This window comes from Lepidochelys kempii, chromosome 3 (genome assembly GCF_965140265.1).
Source record: "Lepidochelys kempii isolate rLepKem1 chromosome 3, rLepKem1.hap2, whole genome shotgun sequence".
Lineage (NCBI taxonomy): Eukaryota > Metazoa > Chordata > Testudines > Cheloniidae > Lepidochelys > Lepidochelys kempii.
The window spans coordinates 84,683,545-84,703,916 of NC_133258.1; the positions used below are offsets into that span (position 1 = coordinate 84,683,545).

General features: G+C 49.9%; 1 protein-coding gene across 3 annotated transcripts in view; it reads right to left on the reverse strand.

Moving 5' to 3' along the window:
* Positions 1-20,372, reverse strand: part of SLC22A16 (solute carrier family 22 member 16) — a 67,829-nt gene that overhangs the window by 36,735 nt on the left and 10,722 nt on the right. Inside the window, exon 1 of one of the 3 annotated variants that reach the window (XM_073337044.1) lies at positions 3,662-3,774. The exons of 1 other annotated variant lie outside the window; for it this stretch is intronic. The gene's annotated coding sequence lies outside the window, so the exon portion shown is untranslated. Of the gene's footprint in view, positions 1-3,144; positions 3,168-3,661; positions 3,775-20,372 lie in introns of those variants that run through there. One more of the 3 variants, XM_073337042.1, reaches the window with a different exon arrangement.

A 20,372-nucleotide genomic window follows, 5' to 3' on the forward strand; every position in this document is an offset into this window, starting at 1 on the left:
TGTACTTAAACCAATAAACTAATGTTTTACATAAACATTTGCTTAATACTAGGAATAATTAACATTTGATTTTTAAAATATATTTAATCGAGAAATGTCCTGGCACAAACAAAACAGCCCTGCTCCAGAACAACTGACTACTTATTTTCTACCTGAGAAAGCCCAAAATTAGTCAGAGCTAATCAGAAGTCCTTAAAAGGGCCCTGTATATGAGTCTGTATTAATGAAGATCTTTTCTTTGTATTGCCAAAGTGAAGTGCTAGGTGTCTAACCTTACACATCATGTACTTATCTCTACTGCGTCAATAGCAGCCTGTCCTACTGACTGAAGTGCTCTGTCAAAAGGTGATTTAAGATGCATCCAATGAAGTGAGCTGTAGCTCACGAAAGCTTATGCTCAAATAAATTGGTTAGTCTCTAAGGTGCCACAAGTACTCCTTTTCTTTTAGCGAATACAGACTAACACAGCTGTTACTCTGAAAAATGTCCCAGTGAAATGTAACACCAAGGAAGTTAATGCTGGGTACACATCCTTGGCTGAAAAGCATGTATGTGTTGATGAAGTGGGTTGCAGATAAACTTAATAAAAAAAACTTATCAAGACGCAGTGAAGGGTCAGCTACTGATGCTGTACTCATAGCTCATGAAACAACCTGGTATAAGTTTTGTGATAATAAGAAGCAAGCAAGTCAGTCAGCCTCTGATCATTAACTTGCTAACAGAATTCATTAGAACAGCTGAAGTTCTCACTCACAGTGATCAACCATATTTTGTGTGACAGATATGGCAATTTTCTGCAGTACCTTTAGGAGATGGTACTATATAAAGTTTACGTATCATTGTGGGCCAAGCCCTCCAGGAATTAAGAACAATGGAGCGTGATTAGGCAAATTTATTCAGGTTACTAGTTCAAACTGGATTCTCCAGAAATCAACAGACAAAGAAAGGACTTCTGGAAAAACAGCCTCACTTTAAACTGATTTAGGGCCTTCCTTCTGATCCAGAAAACAAACAGGACATTCTGTCCAAGGGGGATCTCAATCCTTAAAAGTTTTGAAGAACTGATCCTCTACCAGAACCCCTTCTGGAGTTGAGGGGTTGGGGTGATCACTGGTAAGCTTATTAGCATGCATGTAGGTTCTTTTATTGTTTTTAAAATGTTTTTCCTGTAATGTTTTCACCTTAAGAATAAACACGCTTGTTTAGAAAGAGGTGAGTGGAAACGTGTAACTGGGGGCAATTACATAGCTTATAATCTCTTAGGAGAAAGCAAAGCAGGCTTGCTTAGGCAGTCTGACCTGCTAGGGAACTCACAGTGTAGACAGGGAACTGTGCATCCTGCAAAAACCCAGGTCAGGAGGGAGAAAGACACAGGTCTCCACCCAAGAGAGGGGATAGCTGAGGAACCGGAAGCCTAAAGTGGATGCCTTTGCTTGACCACAGGGTAGAAATACAGGTGCAGTTGCCCTGAACTGTGACACTATGTTGTCAAAGTCTTGGGAAGCACCTGATCCTAAGTCAGCTTCCAGTCCTCACAATGGACTGGCCAGTCTTTGAAACAGAAAAGCAGATTAGCACTGATAAGGCCTCAACTGGAGTACTGTGTCCAGTTCTGGGTGTCACATTTCAGGAACGATGTGAACAAATTCAAGAAAGTCCAGAGGAGAGCAACAAAAATGATTAAAGGTCTAGAAAACATGACCTAGGAGCAAAGATTGAAAAAACTGGGTTTGTTCAGTCTGGAGAAGAGAAGACTGAGACTGTGCCTACACTGCACTTTTGTCAGTAAAATTTTGTCAGTCAGGAGTGTGAAAAAAACCCACACCCCGACCGACACAAGTTTTACCAATGAAAAGCGCCAGTGTGGACAGTGATTTTTCGGCAGGAGATGCTTTCCCGCCAACAAAGCTACCACCCCTCGTTGAGGGTGGTTTTATTTTGTTGGCAGAAGAGCTCTCTCCTGTTGACAAAGAGTGTAAGATGCGCAGTGTAGACAAAGTTGACAGGTACAGAAAAGGTTGTTACAAGGAGGAGGGTGAAAAATTGTTCTCCTTAACCTCTAAGGCAAGGACAAGAAGCAATGGGCTTAAATCGCAGCAAGGGAGGTTTAGGTTGGACATTACGAAAAACTTCCTACCAGTCAGGGTAGTTAAGCACTGAAACAAATTGCCTAGGGAGATTGTAGAATCTCCATCTTTGGACATTTTTAAGAACAGGTTAGAGAAACTCCTGTCAGGGATGGTCTAGTTATTATTTAGTCCTGCCTTGAGTGCAGGGGACTGAACTAGAAGACCTACTGAGGGCCCCTTCCAGTCCTACACTTCTATGATTCATTGGTCAATGAAGTCAATGGGAGCTTTGCATGAGTGATGATTTCAGTATTTCGCCATGCCAAGGCCCTTGGGATTCTGTTGGACAGTCTGCATTAAGAGATGGCAACATTCAAGACTCTTGGTGGCTGACCAAAAGATAGTGGCTGCATAGCTCCACAGTTTAAGCTGACACAGCAACAGGCACAATGGACTTCTTCCTTCAAACACCTCCTCTTATTTGAACATCCTACATATTTATTGTCAATGCTAGTTTGTACATTCTTCAGCAGATTCATGCCAAGTATCTAGATACTACAGAGAAAGATGATAGTGCACTTCAGGTCACTGATTGGTATCTCATGAGAGTTTTGTTACTGGATAATCTTTCCTTTAACAAAGTTAATGGACAACCTTGCCTTTAATTATGTTAAACATTTTCCAGTTTGTGCATTCACTGCATGAAGCAATCTTTATCTATACACCAGGGGTGGGCAAATTTTTTGGCCCAAGGGCCACATCGGGGTTGCGAAACTGTATGGAGGGGCTGGGTAGGGAAGGCTGTGCCTCCCCACACAGCCTGGCCCCTGCCCTTATCGGCCCCCTCCCACTTCCCGCCCCCTGACTGCCCCCCTCAGAACTCCCAATCCATCCAACCCCGTTCCTTATCCCCTGACCATCCCCTCCTGGGACACCCCACCCCTAACCGCCCCCCCAGGACCCCACCCCCTATTGAGCCCACCGTTCCCCGCCCCATCCAACCGCCCCCTGCTCCCTGTCCCCTGACTGACCCCCAGGACTCCCTGCCCCATATCCAACCTCCCGGCCCCCTTACCATGCCACTCAGAGCAGTATGTCTGGAGCCACGCCACCCGGCCGGAGCCAGCCAGGCTGCCCAGAGTGCTACTATGCAGCGGCGTGGCTGCAGGGGAGGGGGACAGCAGGGGAGGGGCCGGGGCTAGCCTCCCAGGCCAGGAGCTGAGGTGCCAGGCAGAACGGTCCCGTGGGCCGCATGTAGTTTGCCCACCTCTGCTATGCACACATATCAATTGACTTTTATAACTGATGACACAGTTATTTGTACTAGGCCACCCAAATTATGCAGACTGAGAATCACCACTCAGCAGATCAGGGTAACAAATCTTTACTAAGGAAAAACACCAAAGCAAGCAATGATCAGTTACTTTACACATGGGAAGCTCACTAGACCACCACCACATACACTTCCAGGACCAGTCAGCTTTAGCTTTAGCTTCCCTTTGTTAGGCTGAGTGTGAAGAGGCATACCTCCATCCCAATCTGGAGAAGGCGAATGAGCTCCTCTGGGCTCAGTCTCTACCAAACAAACATACCTGCAGAATCTGCTCCAGCTGGATGAAGAAAGCTGAAAAAGGAGATATGGTCACAGGAAGGGGCAGCAACCAGGAGGAAAGCTGCTGTGCCTTAGAAGGAGCTGACTCTTGTGACAGAGTAGCCACCCGCAAAGACTTACCAAAACCCAAAAAGACCTTTGAAAGGGGGAACGGCTCAGAAGCTGCCTGAGTGTGACCCCCAAGAAAGGCTCTGCCTATCATGACTATTTATAACTTTTGTTATCTTTTCTTATGAATATGTATAATTTCCCACCCCGTCAGGTCTTTTTCAGCTCTCTAACTGCTTTCATCGTCTGTTGTCCTCACAAACATGATTACTCTATGTCTCTCCTACACATACACAACACTAACCATGATTACTCTGCAATTTCTTAAACGTGTGCAGAACTGCTTATGCTGAGCTGTTACATATTACCAGAATAGACTCAGGCCTGAATACGCCTTTGCTCCCAATGTTGTGCTGCAACACCTGCAAATGATAATCTAACTGATAAGCATTTTTAGGTCTGTCAGCTGTTCCATTACAGAGCTTTAGTTGCACACAAGACATTACCTTACTTCTCGGCCTATACCCCTTGGTAAGGCACATGAACAGATTGACAGGTTTTATTAAGGTAGCTTTTTAGTGAAGTCTTATCAATATGTCATATATAAACACACACTGTTAATAAGCATATTTAAAAGCATCTTAAATATGTTCTCTCTCTCTCTCATTACATATATTGACTGAACTTCACCATTTATTTCTTTATAACTTGGCTTGGCAAGAATAAATTTTTTTTGTAGTTTTCACAGAGAACGATTTTTTATTTTTAAACATTATTTTTCAATTTTTATCTATTGTGACAAAGTTCCTCCTCTACCTTGGTGGGTCTTGCGCTTATTGGCAGATTTGCTCGCCTTGGAGCTTCACGGCAGCCCTCAATTTGGCCATTTTCGGGAACGCACAGTCCAGGTCAACTCCTCCTGCATCTGACCAGGAGTTGGGAGGATTTGGGGGGAACTTGGGCCCGCCCTCTACTCCGGGTTCCAGCCCAGTGGAATGCAACTGTCTAGAGTGCCTCCTGGAACAGCTGTGCGACAGCTACAACTCCCTGGGCTACTTCCCCATGGCCTCCTCCCAACACCTTCTTTATCCTCACCATAGGACCTTCCTCCTGGTGTCTGATAATGCTTGTACTCCTCAGTCCTCCAACAGTCCACGTTCTCACCCTCAGCCCCTAGCGCCTCTTGCTCCCAGCTCCTTACACGTGCACCACAAACTGAAGCGAGCTCCTTTTTAAACCAAGGTGCCCTGATTAGCATGCCTTAATTGATTCTAGCAGCTTCTTGATTGGCTGCAGGTGTTTTAATCAGCCTGTCGTCTTAATTGTCTCCAGAAGGTTCCTGATTGTTCTGGAACCTTCCCTGTTAGGAAACGGAACGTCTTTTGCTTGCTCCTCAGCTATCTGCTTTCTGTTCTTTCCTAAAGCCCCCTGGCCCGGATTTTTCTTACTTTTTGCACCTGCCTTAGTCCCCCCCCGACCGGGTCAGACGCTTTTTTGTTTTTTCTTTTCATTTTGTGTGTTTTTTTTTTGTCTACGTCCTTCGCCGGCCATCCCCCCCACGCCTGCTTTCGGGCGCAGCTATTTGCTTCAGCTGAGCCCCCGGAGGAGGGGGGGGAAGATTGCCGATTTTGCTGTCCGGAGGGGGGAGTGGAAACCCCCAGACCCAGCTGTTTTGCCAGCAGCTCGGACCTTACAACATTCTTAACATGCCGGAAGCCTTGGAACACAGCCAACACAGCCGGAGACGGAGATTTCAGCAGACAGAAGAAATAATATAAATCATCGTGACGAAGGCCGTAAGATTGAGGAACTTTCTGAATTATACTCTCGTGGGGGGGGGGGTTGACTGTGATTACTTGCGTTTGTGGCGGCACAGGGGGTGTGGCGTGGAGACCCCCACCCCCGATCCATCGGTGCCCCTACCCCCCCATCGTTATTACAACTGTCACGGCCCCCCCGCAGTCTGTCCCTGCTGGCAACCTGCCATCTCCCTTCGGATCCAGCTGTTTGCTTTGAACTTTGCCTTCCGGACCGGACCTAACAACCGACCAACCGAGACTCTTTGGACAAACGTGTGTGGGTCTGCACCCCCCCCCCCGGATTGCTTATCCCACAACTTGCCCCTTTTACTGGACCCCGATTTTGTTCCCCCCCCTCCTCCCAGCCCCCCCCCCCCTCGGCATTTTTTCCCTTCCCGTCCGCAGCCAGCGGAAGGAGGGGCTATTCCGCCTTTTCCCCTCCCCCCTCCTCCTTCCGGTGTCTCCCTGTCTCTCCCTGCTCACAATGGCGGGGAACGAGAGGGGCGAGACTGCTTTAATAAAATTAGTTGTCCCTTCCCCACCACCACCCCTGCCCGACCCCCAAGGTCCCTCCCCTACTACTATTGTTCAGGTACTTGCCACCCCCCCCGCTGGGGCACCGGTAGCAGGAGGTACCAGGGTGATTGCTGCTGCTGCTGCACCCACCACCCCCCCAGATTCTAGGAAACCCCCCCCGGTTCGCCGGAAGGGCCAGGGCGGGTGGAAAGGAAAGGGCCCCGCTAAAACCACTGAGCCCTCCATGGCAGGGGCTGCCCCCACTGCTGCGGCCTCGTCATCAACCGTGGCGCCCCTCCCAGCGTTTCCCTCCACCAGCTCTGCGATTGTCCCTCCCCCGACCCCCAGGACGTATGCCCGGGCGGCAGCGGGCTCCCCCCTGCCTGCCGCCTCGTCATCTCGCCCCCCCCTGCCTCCGCCACCATCATCAGCGGCCAAGGCCCTTTCCCTGCCTTGACCAGGAAGCACGGCGTCCGTTGCCTCCTGGTGCCCGCCTCGCCCCACGTGGAGACATACGTGCAGGCGTTGGCGAAGGTGGTAGGACCCACGGCTATTGTGGCGGCCTCCAAGATGTATGGGAAGGTCGTTTTCTTCTTAGCCTCGGAGGATGCCGCCCAGGAGGCGGTGGAGAGGGGCCTGACGGTGGGGGGGGTGTTTGTCCCCCTAGAACCGTTAGAAGACCTGGGCGTTCGCCTCGTCCTTACCTCCGTTCCTCCCTTCTTACCCAATGCTGCCCTGTTACCCGCTCTTTCCACCCTGGGGAAACTTGTTTCTGTCATCAGCCCTCTCCCGTTGGGCTGCAAGGACCCCACCCTCCGTCACATTTTTTCGTTCCGCCGGCAAGTGCAGCTTCTACCACCGGCAGGGGCGCGTGACGGAGAGGCGCTTGAGGGGTCCTTTCTAGTCCCCTACGAGGGAGCCCGCTATCGGGTCTTTTATTCTACCGGAGAGGCCCGGTGCTACCTCTGCCGTTCAGCGGGGCATGTCCGCAGAGACTGCCCTTTGGCCCGGGGGGGAGGGGCACCCGAAACCCCCGAGACCCGGCAGGACATCGGCCCCATCGCTGCCGACGCCCCTGGCTGCCCAGTACCAGAAACCAACCCTCCTCCTACTCGACCCATCGCTGCTCCCGTCCGGGCCCAAGAGATACCTTCCCTACAATGCCCGGGTGAGCAAGGGGTTTCCACCCTTGCTAGTACCAACCCAATAGAGCCCATGGAGGAGGGTGTGGCAAGGATATTATCGGGTACAAGAGAGGGCCCTCCCCAAGGAGAAGCCCCCACCCCTCATGTTGCCCCACCGCTACCTCCCCGAACCCCTAAACCGTCGCCTCCGCCCCCTGACACGACCCCTGCTAACCAGCCCCCAGATGATGCTATGGAGGGCTGGACCCTAGTCCAGGGGAAGCGAGGCAAGCGGAAGGCTCGAGCTCCGCTGCATCCACCCGACGCGGAAGCCCCCCGGAAGACCAGGAAAGGAGGCACTGCTATCGAGCCTCCCGCCACGGCCGCGAGCGAGATCCATCCGCCGGTGTTGGGAGGGGAAGACGGACTGGCATTGGAGGACAGAATCCCCCCTCCACGGGAGACCCTCCCCTCCGAGACTTCTGAGGACACCCCTTCTGCCTGGACGCTACCCGAACCCCCCGCGGACCCCGAGGCGGCCGTTGAGGCGGGCCCTAGAGGAGAGGCCCCCGGGGTGGCAGGAGTTGGCCTCTCCTCCGTGTATGCGGAGATTGAGGCCCTAGATTTGACCCCGGTCACCCAGGGAGGGGATGATTTGCTGCCGGCTGGCCTCGAGCTGGGCAGCCTTACCCCAGCCTCCCTTTCCCCATGCTCCCTCCCCCTATTTGCCTTCCCGGGTGAGCACCCTGCAGGAGGCGGTCCACCACCTGATGCCATGACCGCTAAGACCACCATGGAGCCAGCACCTAGCATTATTGGGAGCCCCTCCCCTTCCCCCTTAACCCTTGACTCTGCTCAGGAGGCACTTTCCTTTAGCTGCTCGCCTCCTGCACCCCAGAGCCTTACCCCTGCCCCTGCCCCCACCCCTGCCCCTGCCCAAGGTCCCTCCTCCTGCAATGTTAATGCCGCCCCTGGGGTTATTTCCTTTCCGCCTTTTGCAGACTCCCCCCAGGGAGCAGTCTTTGCACTTTCTAGTCGCGACCCATTAGGAGTGGCAATTTTTCCCCTGCCATCCCCCTCCACCCCAAGGCGTGAAATGAATTTAATAACCCCAGCCTGTCAGACGCCCCGTCGGTGGTCCGCACCCTGTCTACCTGCCTTAGCGGACCACGAGGCTGTATTAAGAGGCCCATCAGGGAATACCTCGGGAATTGTAACCCCACCCCCCCATGAGCTGCGGCATGCGCTACGGAAGTTCCTAGAGCACTCCCATGGCGCCCGCGATAGGGCACAGCTGGCTCTTCGGCTATGGGGGGACTTTGATCAACTCCTCCAGGCCACAAGGGCCCTTATAAAGGAGGGCAGGGAGCAAGGAAAGCGCGGTGCTGCGGCCTACGAGCGAGCCCGCAGCTTCCGACACGATCTACTCACCCACGGGATGGGTCATGGGTTGCTGTGCAACCCGCCGGGGGCCCTGAACCCCCCCGCCAATACGAGACCCCCACCCCCCCAGCCCTCCGTATGACGCCTCTTATTATTGCGACCCTGAATACCAGGGGCTGCAGGATGGCTCTCCGCAGGTCCCAGGTGCTCTCTTACCTTCGGGAGGGGAGGTACTCTGTAGTTTTCCTGCAGGAGACCCATACAGACCCGGCCGCCGAGGACAGGTGGCGGCTGGAGTGGGGGGACGGGGTATACTTTAGCCACTTTGCGACCTGGCAGGCTGGAGTGGCAACCCTATTCTCCCCCAACCTACGGCCTGAGGTGCTAGGGGTTAATGAGGCCGTGCCGGGCCACGTGCTGCACCTTCGAGTCCATATGGAGGGGCTCGTGGTTAATCTTGTTAACATCTATGCCCCGCAAATGAGCTCCAGGCGGCCACAATTTTATCAGCAGGTGTCCGACTTTCTCGGCACCCTGGATTCGCACGAGTGCCTGGTCCTGGGAGGGGACTTTAACACCACCCTCGAGGAACGGGACCGCTCAGGGGCCGAACCGAGTCCGGCCGCTGCGAATATTCTCCAAGGGATAGTCGACCATCACTCCCTAGTGGACGTCTGGCGTGACCATCACCCAGATGACACCTCCACGTTCACCTTTGTCCGGGTGGAGGCCCATCGGTCACACCACTCTCGGTTGGACCGTATTTATTTATCCCGTTTCCATCTTTCACAGGCCCACTCCTCCGCCATTCGGCCGGCCCCATTCTCTGATCATCATTTAGTCGCTGTAACGGTTTCCCTCCGTGCAGAGAGACCGGGGCCGGCCTATTGGCACTTTAATAACAGCCTGTTGGAGGACGAGAGCTTTGTGATGTCCTTCCGGGAGTTTTGGCTGGCCTGGCGAGAGCAGTGGCATGCCTTTCCCTCGGTGCGGCGATGGTGGGATCTCGGGAAGGTGCGCGCCAAGCTCTTCTGCCGTGACTACACCCGGGGCACCAGCCGACGGTGAAATGCGGCGATAGAGCAGCTGGAACGGGAGGTCTTAGAGATGGAGAGGCGCCTGGCCGCCGATCCCGAGGACCCGTCCCTCTGCGGAGCGTGCCGGGAGAAGCGGGAGGAGCTCCGGGCCCTTGAGGACCACCGGGCCCGAGGTGCCTTCGTTCGATCCCGCATCCGCCTCCTTCGGGAGATGGACCGCGGCTCCCGCTTCTTCTATGCCCTGGAGAAAACGAGGGGGGCCAAGAAACACGTCACCTGCCTTCTTGCGGAAGACGGCACCCCCCTCACGGGTCCGGAGGAGATGTGTGGGAGGGCCCGTGACTTCTACACAAGCCTTTTCTCCCCGGACCCGACCGATCCTGACGCTTGCGAGGTGCTCTGGGAGGAACTCCCCACGGTCAGCGTGGGCGACCGAGACCGGCTAGAGCTGCCTCTCACCCTGGCCGAGTTCTCGGAAGCCCTCCGTCGCATGCCCACCAATAAATCTCCGGGCATGGATGGGCTGACCGTGGAGTTTTACCACGCGTTCTGGGACATTCTCGGCCCAGACCTAGTCACCGTCTGGGCTGAGTCTTTGCAGAGCGGGGTCCTCCCTCTGTCATGCAGGCGAGCGGTGCTCGCTTTGCTGCCGAAGAAGGGGGACCTCCGCGATCTACGAAACTGGCGTCCCGTCTCACTCCTTAGCACGGATTACAAAATCGTAGCTAAAGCAATCTCGCTGCGGCTAGGGTCCGTGATGGCGGACGTGGTCCACCCAGACCAGACCTATACTGTCCCGGGTCGCAGCATTTTCGACAACCTCTTTCTAGTCCGAGACCTTTTGGAACTCAGGCGGAGAGATGGTCTATCGTTCGCCCTCCTGTCTCTTGATCAGGAGAAGGCGTTCGATAGAGTAGATCATGGGTACCTCCTGAGCACTCTGCAGGCGTTTGGATTTGGACCTCAGTTTGTGAGTTTTCTCCGGGTGCTGTATGCCTCCGCGGAGTGTTTGGTTAGGCTCAACTGGACCCTGACTGAACCGGTCAGCTTCGGGCGAGGAGTGCGGCAGGGGTGCCCCCTCTCGGGCCAGTTGTATGTTCTGGCGATCGAGCCTTTCCTCTGTCTCCTCCGCAGGAGGATGACAGGGTTGGTGCTGCGGGAGCCGGAGCTGCGGCTGGTCCTGTTGGCGTACGCCGATGACGTACTCCTCGTGGTCCAGGACCCGGGCGACTTGGCGCGAGTGGAGGCATGCCAAGCCATCTATTTGGCAGCCTCCTCCGCCCGAGTCAACTGGGTCAAGAGCTCTGGCTTGGCGGTGGGGGACTGGCGGCAGGTAAGCTCCCTCCCACCCGCACTTCAGACCATCCGGTGGAGTGCGGGTCCACTGCTCTATCTCGGCGTTTATCTTTCCGCCACGCATCCTTCCCCGCCGGAGAACTGGCAAAATTTAGAGGGCGGGGTGATAGAGCGGATCCGGAGATGGACGAGGCTACTCCGATGTCTCTCCCTCCGAGGGAGAGCACTGGTGCTTAACCAACTAGTCCTGTCCACGCTCTGGTACCGGCTCAACACCCTGGCCCCGGCCCCGGGTTTCCTGACCCACCTCCGGAGATTGATTCTAGAGTTCTTCTGGTCAGGAATGCACTGGGCCCCTGTTGGAGTTCTTCATCTACCCCTGAAGGAAGGAGGGCAGGGCCTGAAGTGTCTGTACACTCAGGTCCGCGTTTTCCGCCTCCAGGCCCTGCAGAGGCTCTTTTATAGTGCAAGTAGTTCGGCGTGGAGCATACTGGCGCACGCCTTCCTGCGCCGTTTTCAAGGGCTTCAATATGACCGGCAGCTCTTTTATCTTTCTCCGAGGGGTTTTCCGCGAGACCTCTCTGGGCTGCCGGTCTTCTACCAGGACCTCCTCCGGACCTGGAAATTGTTTCTAACAACCAGGTCCGTGGTGGCCACCGTGGGGGCAGATCTCCTCACGGAGCCCCTGCTACACAACCCCCAGCTCCGTGTGCAGGTGGCGGAGTCCCGCTCGGTGCGCCAGAGGTTGGTCCTGGCGGAAGTTACGAGGGTCGGAGACCTCCTGGACTACGACCGGAGAGACTGGCTGGATCCCCTGATGCTCGCTCGGCGCATGGGGCTCTTTAGCCTCCGTACCCCCCGGCGCGTGCTTCAGGAGGTGAAGGCCGCCTTGACCCCCGCTGCTCGGGCTTATGTTAGCCGAGCCTTGTGCGAGGGCGCACCCCGCCCATCCCTTACCCCAGGCCCGCCGGACCTTTCCATCGGGCCCCCACCCCGTAGATCCCAACAAACCCCTCACCCTTTCACTGCAAGCCGGCTGCACGAATTGCAGCCGGTTAGCTTTCAAATTGCTCCACGGAAATATTTATATACACTTACGCTTCACACCCTTCACGCCCACACCCTGGTGTCCTGCCCCGATACAAAGTGGCGGGATCTCCTGCCACCTTTGGAGGGTGAGCAACCTCGGTGGGCCAGCCTGTATTCCACCCTGGTCCCAAGGCCCGTCGGGGACATCAGTTGGCGGCTCCTTCACGGAGCTGTGAGCACGGGCGTGTTTCTGACACGGTTTACCCCCATTCCGGACACTTGTCCTTTCTGTAATGTGAGGGAAACCCTGGCGCACGTGTATTTAGAGTGTGCCAGATTGCAGCCCCTTTTCCGGCTCCTCACAAATATTCTATTACGCTTCTGGCTTCATTTTCCCCCCCACCTCTTTATCTATACACTTCCCATCCATGGCCCCACAAAGTCGCGGGATCTTCTGGTCAACCTCCTCCTAGCTTTGGCTAAAACAGCCATTTATAAAACCAGAGAGAGGAGGTTGGCCCATGAAACGTCCTGCGATTGTGGGGCCGTTTTCCGATCCTCAGTACACTCACGTATCCGAGCGGAGTTCCTCTGGGCGGTGTCCACCGACTCCCTTGAAGCCTTTGAGGAGCGGTGGGCGCTGTCTGGGGTTCTCTGCTCGGTGACCCCGTCCGGTTCCCTCCGTCTGACCCTTTGATTGAGGGGAAGAGCGAGAGACGCCAGCCCCAGCCATTGCCTCTGTGGATACCATCATTCCTGTCATCTAGGAGGGGTCCTATAATACATGGGTGTCTACCCCCCCCCCCTAAACCGCCCACCCCGCAGCCGTGCCCATCTTACCGGGCACTCTCAGGAGAGGGAGGATCGGTGACACTGGGCGCGGCACTGGGTAACTCGAGGGGGTGGAAGACCACGAGTGTCGAGGAAGCCCCCCCGCTCTAGGCCACCAGGTAACTCAGGAGGGTGGAAGACCACGAGTGTCGAGGAAGCCCCCCCGCTCTGGGCCCAGGCTAGCCTGAACACTTCTCCCTCCTGAAAGCTGCTGTGTTATACCTTCTGATTGCGTTGTTTTGTTGCATAGTTGTTTTGTTTCCTTTGGTAATTCTGTAAGCGTTACCAATAAATTTTCTTTCTGTTTCAAAAAAAAAAAAAAACCTTCCCTGTTACCTTACCCAGGGAAAAGGGATCTACTTAACCTGGGGCTAATATATCTGCCTTCTATTACTCTCCTGTAGCCATCTGTCATCTGTCAATTTCCTCAGTTGTGCAAAATTATGGGTTTTAAGCATTTTTTCCTAATTTTATCTATTTCAAATTTCACAGTTGTTGGAAAATAAGGGAGGATGGGCTTAGGGCAGTGCTGAAGGTGAGACTACAGGGGGCTCCCAGTGTGATCAAGGGGCCCAAGACACGTGGGTGCAAGGTGTGGGGTAGACTGTAGTGCTGGCCAGTGGTGCAGAGACCCCCAGCCAGGGCTGCAGTGCGGAGGACCAGCCACTGGCCACATCACTGCTGAATGGCTCGTGCCCAGAGACAGACCTTTTACTCCTGGCCAGTGGGTGAATGAGGGCAATGACAGCAGGGCTGCAGAGGGCTCCCTGTGCAGCCAGTGACATTGGATCCTGGGGGTGGGGGGCACTATACGTGAGGGAGGCTGTACATATTGACTGTTAACGATGTATTTGTTTTTGTCTATTTCTGTGTGTCAGGTGAAAATGACATTTACAGATGTCTAACGATTTCACTCAAATCCTGCCAAGCCTATTTATAACACACCTGCTCTGTAACTGTTAGAGCTAAAAACAAAATAAAAAAGGGGGAAAATATCAAACATAAAACCAAAAGCCAAATATTTAATGGCACACATTAAATATCTAACATGCACTTGATAAACTTGAAAATCATTATGAAATAATTTTTTCTTACACTACTAATATGCAAGCAACCACAAAAGACTCTAATACTTCACAAAGGTAGAGCTGGAATCAGTCCCATTTCATCATAAATTGTTAATTTGTCCACTTCTCTCTCTTATAGATAACACATCTTGAGAATATTTGTCATGTAATTTAATAAAGGAAACTGCACAGCTTTAAAGTTCTTCCATTTGTTTTGAAATTAATAGAACCAGTGCTCCATTTCCAACATCCACTATGCACAAGAACTACATTTTCACAACCATTTATGTTTTAGCATTTGCTACTTCTGTATTATCTATTTCTAGATATTATTTCTTGCAGGGAGAACTCAATACTACTACTACTTTTGGTAACACTATTTTCTATCATTATGTTTGTATTTTGAAGCACATCCCAATTCCAGATTTTCTGTTCCCTTTACATTATACTAGTTTCACCAACACAGTGTATGAGGCAATAATTTCATGGCCCATAAACTGAAAGGAGTCTAACAGAATAGGAGTTTATACCATGTTTCCATCAAATTACAGGTATAAGGCACTCCTTTAGGTGTACAATATTATTTAGTTTCATTCTTCCTTTTCTATTTGGTTAGTAGAATGCTTTTTCTGTTTATCTTTATGGCTTATTTTATTATTTTTGTTCAAACTATGTAAGCTTTAATAAATTCTCTTTGCAACTTTTTTCCACTGAGAACCCTGAAACGAAACTAAGTCCATGATGCCTTGAGTTATTTATTTTTTTTCTATTGGAAAGCTATGCATCTGGAAATATAGGCACAAAGAAATATTATGAAGACCCCCAACCCTCTTCTCTTTGATATTGGACAGTGATATAAATCCTCTACTCTGAAATAAGTTATAATATAGCAATCCATTTTCTGTAAGAACACTTTTCCAATTACTTATGCCTTAGTATTGCCATAATTAAAGACTGTCCCTTAAGAATACGCTCCTTAATCTTTGTCCATAGTATAGTAAAGGGAGATCTGGTTTTAGTCAAATCATTCTCCATTTGGATCTAGGGTAAATTATTTTAATTTTTATTTCAGTCTGCTATTCTGAACTTTGTCCAATAATACTGTTTATAGTTTGGAAATCCAGTTCCTCCCTGCATGGAAGAGAAATGTAAATTTTCCTTTTGACTTGAGGGTTCTTAAAGATCCATAAAACCCTACTTGCATTTTTTTCTAATTTTTCCAAGATTATCTTTGGTATTTTTACTAGGAACATGTAAAACTAGTTCTGACAGGTTGGGTCACAGAGATCCCTTTGGGACTGCCATCTGATGTGCTGAGACTATCTCTGAGCCCGTTTTCCCTGCCAGCTTGGGACTTCAGTGCTCTGTCTTTTGGAGCCAGATATGCTAATCTGCTGCAACACAGACCCAGAGTCTGACCCGCGCCCCCAAAGCTACAGACTTAACTGAAAAAAGCTTAGAAAGGACTCCTGACTCTAGCACCCAGATACCCAGTTCCCAATGGGATCCAAATCCCAAATAAATCTGTTTTACTCTGTATAAAGCTTATACAGGGTAAACTCAAATTATCCGCCCTCTATAACACTGATAGAGATATGCACAGCTGTTTGCTCCCCCAGGTATTAATTACTTACTCTGGGTTTATCAATAAACAAAAGTGATTTTATTAAGTATAAAAAGTAGGATTTAAGTGGTTTCAAGTAATAACAGACAGAACAAAGAAAGTTACCAAGCAAAATAAAACACAACATGCAACTCTAAGCCTAATACTTTAAGAAACTGATTACAGATAAAATCTCACCCTCAGAGATGTTCCAATAAGCTTCTTTCACAGACTGGAGTCCTTCCTCGTCTGGGCCCAATCCTTTCCCCTGGTACAGTCCTTGTTCCAGCTCAGGTGGTAACTAGGGGATTTCTCATGACTGCAGCCTCCTTTGTTCTGTTCCACCCCCTTTTATAGCTTTGGCATAAGGTGGGAATCTTTTGTCTCTCTGGGTTCCCACCCCTCCTTCTAAGTGGAAAAGCACCAAGTTTAAGATGAATTCCAGTACCAGGTGACATGGTCACATGTCCTGTGAGACCCCAAGCCTTCATTCTTCCCAGCCTGACTCACAGATAGGCTTGCCAGTAAACGGAGCCATTTACAACCAGTTGTCCTAGTTGATGGGAGCCATCAAGATTCCAAACCACCATTAATGGCCCACACTTTGCATAATTACAATATACAGAGTTATATTTCATATTTCTAGTTTCATATACAAGAATGATACATTTATACAAATAGGATGACCACACTCAGATTATAAGCTTGTTATGATACTTTACAAGATACTTTTTGGATGAAGCATATTCCAGTTACATTATATATTTCTTTATTAAAGGAGCCCTTTATTATTATAAGATATTATATTTTGGGGTAAGTATAAAATATTTGTTTTCTAATTGTTAGACCAAATCAATATATAGTTCAAGAAAGCCCTCAGAAAAGGCCACTCAGATCAAATTTCTGTTTCTTTATCCAGGCTGAGGGGATGGAATTTAATGTACACCGTAGATTGTCTGAGTACTGTTTTCCAGAGATTAAATATGTCTGCTCTTTATGAATCTATCAATTGTTTAACTACTGCCTCTACTATTGTTGGCAATACACTGGCAAAATTTGTGATGTGTACATTCAGAAGGGAAATTGGCCCTTAGTCAACTGTTGGTTTTTCCTTCTTGTGTAATGGTGTGGTGATAGCATGCTACAGTTTCGGGGAATATACCCTTCCCTTGTATTTTAGTACAGACCCTGCCCAATAAAATGATTGAGTTCTTCTAAAAAGTTTTGCTTTTGCTTCTTTTTAGCAGTCTCGTTCTGGACTTTTTGTTTCAAGCTCCAGACACTGGTTCATCTAAACTAACTGTATCTTCTTCCAAAAATAAAGGTGTTTTGTTTTTCTCTAGCTGTTCTGAGGGATTTACACATTGTGATGCATATAAATTAGTATTCAAATCCTGAAAGCTGGTATAATAGCTATTGGATTTTTTGTCATACCTTCCTTGGTTTTTAATTCGACAGATAGCTTTCCCATGAACTCTCCTAAGAGGATGAGACAAAATATTATCAGGTTTATTGACCTTTCTAAAGCAGGATCTTTTGATTAGCTTTATTGTGACTTTGGCTCTTTAGTCAGCGGAAAACTGAATTTTCCCCTTACATTTATTAATATTCTGTATTGCTCTTGGCTTTTTGTATCCTTATGTAGAGCAGATATTCTTTTTGTTTCTTCTCTTTCAAGGAAGCCAATTCACAATTTTTTTCTTTATTGCTAGATATTTAAAGCCATCTCCCTAAATTACAGCCTGTTTTCTATCTTCAGATTGTACTGTAATCATCTCATTTTACATATTCCAGAATTTCTCTTTTACTCAATGTCACTACCTATGTATTCTGCACTAGGATATTGTATAATATCGAGTTCTTTCCTTGTTTTTTCTCGTTTTTAGTGGATTGTACAATAGTCCCTCTCTAGGGGCATGATCTGAAATAATACTATTGGCTATCCCACCAATACTATAATACTACGATCTATCCCAAGGTTTTAGCCCTTGGGAGGTCAGCAAGTTTTCCCATGTATAATACTGCAGTCCATCACAATTTCATCTTGTTTTATTCAACATTAGATATACTTCCCTGGCTCTTTCTGAAAGGCATATGAGATTGATCTCATGATTTGTTCAATTGCAGGCATTTGTACTGAGCTCTTTTTAGTGCTCTATTTCAATTGCTTGGGTCTATGCAAAAGCAAAGCTTGCATGACTCCTCAATGGCTACGTGCTGTTCATTTAATTTGGGTTCAGTGACTTCAGCAATTGTGACAGAGTGCTGGCCAACCAGCACTCTGATCATTAAATCATCAATTACATTGCTCAGGAGTCATCCCTAAGGCAGGAAAGCTGTGCCTAATTTATAGATTGGAATGGTCTGAGGAGAGCCCCCAAAAGCTAATTATCCCATTACCAAAGAAGGGGACAGGGAGGAGAGAAATTGGCAGGCTCTTCAGTGTCGAAGTCAGGAAAGATCTCAAAGGGGGAAAGATACTTTCAGTCTCTCCCACTCCTTGGCGAAGTGTGTGCCATTGTAAATACAGAGCTGCACAAGTCTCTAAGGGTGGTGGAAAGGACACTGAAAATAAATTGCATGAGGTGTTTGACCAGAAGGTCTCCAAGCAGTTTGTGGCTAGAAAAGAGACATGAGCGGGATGATGCCCTGATAGACAAGGGGGGTTTGTCTGGGGTCATAGCCAGCAGGAGGGTTCAGTGGCCTTGACACTGGAGAAGACCCTGCAAAGGCTAGTGAAACAGCAAGAGGAGATGCAGAAGACTCTGTAAGGTTTCCAGCACCACCTGGAGAGGCCGACATTGCTTGCCTGGTAGGCAAAGCAGCAAAAGAGTCTGCAGGGCGTCATCAAAGAGCAAGAGAATGTGCAGCAGCAGTTACTGCAAAGGATAGTGAGTCCCTTGGTAGGGAATGGCAGCTGTGCACAGGGACTGGGCCCTGGAAGATGGGCTGTTATGGATGACCCCACTATATTCCAGGGTATCTTTGAGATGGTGGCTCTGGGTGCAGGATGGGACAGAGGAGCCCAGACCCTGCGGCTAGGGAAGGCCAAGTGGCCTATATGGCACTAAGGGTATGTCTACATTGCAATGCAAGGCCAGGATTAGTGGGACTTGAGTCACCTGAGCCTGGTTAGCGAACCCAGGGCTTGAGCATCTACACTGATTGTTTACCCTACAGTAAGAATTTCTAAACCAGTCTCAAACCTGGGGCTCTGCCATCAATGCTGTAGCACACAGATCTGAGTCAAAAGCCCTTTGACTGTGGTGCACTGTGGGAAAACTTGACAGTTCACCTGCCTACTACAGAAAGTTTGAACAGCCTGACAACACATCCTGCTGAGCAGACTTTTTGGTCTGTGTGCTCTCAGCTCCCAGAGCCAGCAACATGGAGGAGGAACTTTTTGAAGAGCTTCTCTTGCTTGCTCTTTCACTCCCATGTCAGGAAATGGACAGAACTTCCATGAGGCACTGGTGGACATTGCAGCGGCACTTCCTGACTCACTAAAGGCACCTGACAGAGCTTATGATTAAGCAGGAAAAGAAGGAGAAAGAGGTAGGTGATGACAGAGATGTGGCAGACTTGAACTGGCTGATGCTGCTCATGACACTCAGTTTAGCTGCTGATGCCCCCCTACGTAGACTGGGGCTTCTGGCACAGGGCTACAAGCACAGATCAGTGGGATCACATGGTCATGCAGACCTGGGATGACCAGCAGTGGGTCCAGAACTTTCACATGAAGAAAGCTACATTTCTGGAGCTTTGTGAGCAACTTGATTCAACCCTCCAGGGTAAAGATACATGCATCAGAGAGGCCTTGCTGGTCCAGAAGCAGGTTGCTATAACAATCTGGAAGCTGTCTACCTCAGACTGCTATTGGTCCATTGCCAACCAGGTTGGGTTTGGAAAATCAACTGGGGGTGAAGTGCTGGTGGAAGTTTCTGATGCAATCAGGGGTGTGGTTTACCCCACGGCGGCAGACATAAAAATCCATGATGCCAGAGTTTTTCACTGGTCATATACATTCACGGACAGGCTGGGATACTAGTCCCACCAAATGATATGGTCATAAACACAGTTACTGTCCCCTTTTATATTCTGGGAGACCTCGTGTACCCTCTTTTGCTTTTGGCTTATGAAACTGTACCCTGAATTCAGAGGACCTGGCAAAAGAAAGTTTAATTACACTCTCAGCAGATGTAGAATGGTTGTTGAATGTGCTTTTTGTCCTCACCCATAACTATTTCACATTTGGGGACAATGTATACCTTCAAATCAGCAGCACTGCTATGGGTACCCGCATGGCCCCACAGTATGCCAACATTTTTATGGCTGACTTAGAACAAAGCTTCCTCAGCTCTCATCCCCTAATGCCCCTCCTCTACTTGTGCTACATCGATGACATCTTCATCATCTGGACCCATGCAAAAGAAGCCCTTGAGGAATTCCACCATGATGTCAACAATTTCCATCCCACCATCAACCTCAGCCTGGACCAGTCCACACAAGAGATCCTCTTCCTGGACACTATGGTGCTAATAAGCGATGGTCACATAAACACCATCCTATACCGGAAACCTACTGACCACTATTCCTACCTACATGCCTCCAGCTTTCATCCAGACCACACCACACGATCCATTGTCTACAGCCAAGGATCCATTGTCTACAGCCAAGCTCTACGATACAACCGCATTTGCTCCAACCCCTCAGACACAAAAACCTACAAGATCTCTATCAAGCATTCTTACAACTACAATACCCACCTGCGGAAGTGAAGAAACAGATTGATAGAGCCAGAAGAGTACCCAGAAGGCACCTAGTACAGGACAGGTCCAACAAAGAATATAACAGAACACCACTAGCCATCACCTTTCAGCCCCCAACTAAAACCTCTCCAGCGCATCATCAAGGATTTACAACCTATCCTGAAGGATGACCCATCACTCTCACAGATC